Consider the following 5,855-nt stretch of genomic DNA (forward strand, 5'->3'; position numbering starts at 1 on the left):
GAGGTGTGCCTCTACTAGGGGCTTGCTCCAAAGTTCAATTTCTGTGTGAACCACCTCACAGCGTAAGTTTCTATGTAATAGAATCAGCACTGCTTTTTCCCCACTGCTGGAGAACCTATCACCCTGCCAACCCACGGCTTTTTCATCCTATCAAGATCTGTTAATGTTAAATGTGTTTCTTGTAATAATGCTATGTCTGCCCCCATAAAGAGTTGCTGAACGTAGAATATTTCACACCTTAAGTTTAGTAAAACAATGGTTTCTTTCGCACTGGAACAAAAGTCATCTGGACTTTGTCTTGTTTTTTTTCTTCTTTATTTGCCTTGCGTTGAGTGCGTGGCGTCTTTGCCACTTGGTCTGTCCTGCGCATCAAATCAGTGGATGTGGTTGAATGAGGTGACCATGGTGACCTTTGAGGCCTGGATGATTCCAAGCTCTGTGCTGCCGCTGTTTCATCTTGCGTGTTATCTCGAGCAGAAAGCCAATTCCCAAGAAAATTTTCTGCCTCTATATGGTCGGTAAATATGTGGTGTGCGCCTTGAAAATATACAATGTGCAATGTCGCCGATGCACTGCTGAGCATATTTTTTGAAACAGCTTTCTCTTGCGGGACACTTCTGCCGAATAGTCCACAAAAACCAATAAATTTGTTTATTGGGGCAATTGTCTTTGGGATCTGTAAAACTGTAAAATAGCCAATCTATCCGCATAGTCGTGGTATCGTGCAATATCGGGCCTAGGAAATTTGCTGGCTTTTCTCTGTTGGCCTAGGCAATGGAGCCGTTCCACTGGGCACAGTTTATTAATTCCCAGTTGTGCTGGTATAGTGGTAGAACATAGTTCCATGAGTTGCCCTGTAGAGTAAGTTTCTGGGACCCCCACAATGCGCATATTATTCATCAATTTTTTCTGACAAACTAGCTACCTGCTGGCTCATTACTACAATGGTTCCCCTTGCTTGCAATAGATCATCCTCCACTAAGGAGATCCTGTTCTCAGCATTATGTAAGCGTTGGGAGTGCTCCCTGTCATCTTGTCTAATTGATTGTATCCGCCTGCTTATTGCATTGTCTACAACCTCTCGAAGGGTGGGCTTGAGCATCACTGCTACTGCTACTGCATCTGCAATTAGCGTATGATCAGATGCAGGGGAACTCACATGTTCAGCAGATGTGTGTAGAGCCCTTAGATGCTGCAGGGGAGGGTGAGCGGCCATCTTGGAAAGCGTGGTGTGTCCGTGCCCCTTCTGAAGTGGTGGTGACTGGGGGTGATCCGACTGTGTCTTCTCCAGGAATGGCTCCATAAGGTAAGGCAGTCCTGCGCGGTTGTAACACCTGAGATCAAGCGGCGTGAAGCAGGCTATATTTAGCCAGATTATGCGCGGGTGAGCAGGAGCCTCTGTCTATTCCATGAGGCGCCAGAACTGGAAGTCTGTTATTTTGTATTAATGGCAATACAAATGGATTTTAAATTTACCACCCTGGGAACTCCTCGGTGACTCATTGCCCCTGATTCATCAAGCAAAATCGGATTATCGGTCGCGCATTCGTATTAGCGATCCGGAATCGTGCGCGATCGCGCTATTCAACAACCGGAAAAGCTCGCGCACGGAGCCGCGCTTATCCGACAGCTTTTTACTGGCGATCATGCATTAACGGTAATCCGCGATCGCTGGTCGCGCGTATTATCGCGCTTCCAGCGATCGCGGATTTCAATGATGAATCAGGGGCATTGTGTGCAGAAGATGCCAGAGGAAGAAGGAAGAAGACCAAGATCGCGGCAGTGGACAATGTATTTAGTAACCTTCCCATAGGTTTACCTACCTAACTTTTTTCTACCCCGAGTCACACTAGGGGTTACCCCTAGGAATGTTAAAGCTCTCCATAGCTAGATACACTTTCATCTGTGAACCTGGGTGATCCAGCAAACCTGGAATGGATTTCCTAAAAGTAATTTGCTATTTGTTGGCAAATGTTTTCAATCCTGGACCAGATCCATGCCAGCTTGCTTGTTGTTCAGATTCTCTGCTTTTACTACCTAATCACTGACCCAGAATGAGGATGCAGCTCATGAGTTCTGTTAACTGTAGCACAACTTGTCACACAGTTATTTGCATGTTTGTTTCAGGTGTGTGACTGAAACTAATAGATTATTTGTACATCCAGACAATAAGAACATATCGACCATCTGGTTAGCTTTTCCTTGTTGCCCAATTCAACTGCTAATGTTTGTTAGAGCTTACCATAGCATTCGATGAACAATGTCATGCGAATTAACGTGCTTTCAGTTTACCTCACTACAAAGGTTCTCCAGCAGCAACCACAATGAGAAAAAGTACAACCGCTGCTCACTGCAGTTTGAAATCATCCCTATTTAAGTCAAGAATTGTTTGGTCGTTGAAGGACAGGGAGGAAGCTATATGTCGCATCGAGGATCCATTTCACGTACTACTGCGACCTCAACACAAACACAACAACAAAATGGTCCTATTCACGTGAATAGGAGCACCTATGAGCATGTGGTAACTTATGTGGTTTACCATACATTTAAAACTAGCCTTTAGAATGAGCGTAGCAATGGCAGATTCCATAATCTTTCACCACAAGTCCACTTTACTGGTTCTTTTTTAAAAACTGTGAATCTGATATTCCCTTAAGGGAATCAATTATTGCCACACATGGACATGGAAGATTCCAACAAGAGAATGTCCGAATCTGTTTTATAAATACAGCCCCAGATGTTGAATCATTTTATATAGATATCTGTCTATAGAATGGTTTTCTAATTATTTTTTTATACCTCTCCTAATTTAATAAGCACATTGCAGCTTACAAAATAAAAGAAAGCAGAGATAACAAAGTGTTAAAAATTGTAGGAAAACCTTTTAAATAAAAACATAAGAATTGGAGGGTAACCACAAACACAAGACAACAATGAGTAAGGAAGCTGGGAGAAGATTGACCAGAGGGGTAAGAGAGGAGAAGAAGCAAAAGAACATTTTGCACAAATAATGCAAGCGATAAAGAAAACAAAAACAGACAACTATAATAAAAGCCTCCTAGACGAGTCCCAGCTGCGATTAAAATAACAACCATAGTCTGGGGAGCTTTGATATTGGGTGCATGGAAGATCTAACATCCTTTGTTCATGGCCCAGAGGAGAGATTCTTCTCCACTTGATTTTTTCTGGAAACTTTGGCCCTGATTTATTAAAGTGCTCCAAAAAGATAGACTATATTGGGGGGAACCTGGGTAATCCAGCAAACTTAAAATAGAGTTTTTTTTTTTAAATCATTTGCTATTTGTTGTCAAATGTTTTAGTCCTGGGCTAGATCTGATCGATCTGATTGATCAACCAGGTTCTCCCATGATTATCTTCTCCAGTATTGAAGAACTTTAATAAATCAAGCCCATTGCTTCTAGTAGAACCAAGTGGAAATGAATCTTTCTTCAGTGCGATGAACAGAGCATGTGATATCTTCCATATGCACGATTTCATAAATCTTCCTAAAGATAAGAGAAATACATTTGGAAGGATTTGGACTCTTTCCCAGCAATGGAAGTCTTGATCTGGCCACATTCACCAAGTAATCCGCCGTTTCCCATTTCTGGAAATCTACTGCTGACTAGTAAAGATAGCATGCCAGATCTCCATTGAAGAGGAAAAAACACTCCTATATCCATGTACTATGCCACCAAGAATAAAGGTGTATCATTTTCTGGTGGGGCAATAAACTAAACTACCTAAACTCAGAATTTTCACTTTACATAAAAGGGTAGACAATTCGGCTATTTTTTTTAGGTGCAACACCCTTTTTAAAAAAAAATAAGGGGTGCAGCACCGCCCCCTAATTCTCAATCGACTAGGCGGTCGAGAATGAATGGTAGTGCAAAGCCTTTCGGGATACCGGGCTCTTTAGCGATCCTTCTGCGGAGCATCTCGGGCATGCACAGAAGGAGTCTTTTTGCGCAAAGAGAAAAATTTGCAGCCATAGGACCAAAAGTGACTTGTTGCTTTTTTACTGCTTCTGCATTCCGGGGAACAGCTGTCTTGGGAGAGTTGCTACATGTAGCTTCTCCAGGTGGCAGCTCCATAGAGAATGAATGGGCGATTCAATATCACAGACAGCTGCTCGCTGACAAATGTGAAGACAATGATTCCTTAAGAACCAGCACTGAAAGCCATGGTGGATCACTGGATCTCAAAGAAGGTCTGAGAGAAAGAGAGATGAAGGGGGAGATGAAGAGAGGAAAAGAGAGAGAGAGAGAGAGAGAAAGAAAAGAAAAGAAAAGAAAAGAAAAGAAAAGAAAAGAAAAGAAAAGAAAGAAAAGAAAGAAAAGAAAGAAAAGAAAGAAAAGAAAGAAAAGAAAGAAAAGAAAGGAAAGGAAAGAAAGAAAGGAAAGGAAAGAAAGAAAGAAAGAGACGAAGAGAGAGAGGGAGGAAAAGAGTTAGAGAGTTGGGGGGGGGGAAGGGAGGTAGAGAAAGTGAGAAACAGTGAAAGAAAAGAAGAAGTAGAGAGTGATGAAGAGAGAATTCAAACTAGAAATGCAGTTTTTTTTCAAAGTCATTTGCTAAGTGCTAGCAAATGTTTTGAATCCTGGACCGGATCCAGTCCAGGTTTTCTGGATTACCCAACTTCACTGATGAAAGTGTATCCTCTACATATTTAGAAAGCTTTAATAAATCAGGCCCAAAGAGAGAGGGAGAGAGAGGTTAAGAGAGAGTGCCTGAGAAGATAAAGCAATCAATCCATCCACAAGGCTCCCTGTGTCAGGGTTCTCACCGGTACAGCAGCTCCCAGCTGATCCAGAGATCAAGCAATGTGTACCTGCCAAGGCAGTGCAATTGGAAAGTCTGAGTGCGGCCTATAGTGGCCATACCACCCTAGGCCACAGCCTATGTATAGATTAAATGTGTCTGCAAAATTTTTGTAAAAAGTCTCTATTTTTTATTGTGCTGCAACCACAAACATCCAGCTGGAATTCAATATGCTTTTTTTGTTCCCAGAATATAGACAGCTAACACCATTTCTGAGCCCGTATTTCAGGTGAAATTGAACGTTTGTACAATCAATGGAAATTTTCCAACTTGACCGGCTGAAGTTCTACGCTGGACACTGATCGCTTTGCTGATTGAATATGGAAGTAAGGAAATCATTTATGGTCAATTCGATAAAACGATTAAACCACTAGATGGGCAGGTTATAATGACCCGTGTATTGGAATGCCTTTCATGGCTTCATCTCAGGTCTTCAGATATCAGGAACATAAACGGCGCTGGTTGCTATGCAACACTATAAAATCCATTACTGCTTTGTCACCACAGCAACCATGTTTTCCTGGAAAACTTAGGCCTTCATGATGGTAGACACTCTATGTTATTTTTCACAATTAGGCCAAGATTTATACTTTCTATCGCACATTTAAGCACTCAACACCAACACCTTTTTTTTGTTAATTATTAATTACCAGGATTTAAATAGTTCCAACAAATTACACAGCAGTGTACATTAAATAGGGGTTGCAAATGACAGACAGTGACACAGGAGGGGGAGAGGATCCTGCCCCAAAGAGCTTACAATCTAAGATGTAGAGAAGCAGCATGCAATAGGAGGATATTTATAAAGAAGGCAACTTCAGTTTAAATCATATATAAGACCACAATTAGGCCTTCCACTTGCCAAGATCAAAGGAGTCCTCAAGGTTTATGTTGGAGGAGTCACCATCACCTCACCACACAAAATAAAAACAAATCTGTGATGAACGCAAAGCGAAACCACGTGACTCCCTCATAAAGGAAAGAGCTAAAAAAAAAAGGCGGCGACCGATACCACGTGACATCCTTCCTTCATCTGC

This window comes from Pyxicephalus adspersus, chromosome 1 (genome assembly GCF_032062135.1).
Source record: "Pyxicephalus adspersus chromosome 1, UCB_Pads_2.0, whole genome shotgun sequence".
Classification (NCBI taxonomy): domain Eukaryota; kingdom Metazoa; phylum Chordata; class Amphibia; order Anura; family Pyxicephalidae; genus Pyxicephalus; species Pyxicephalus adspersus.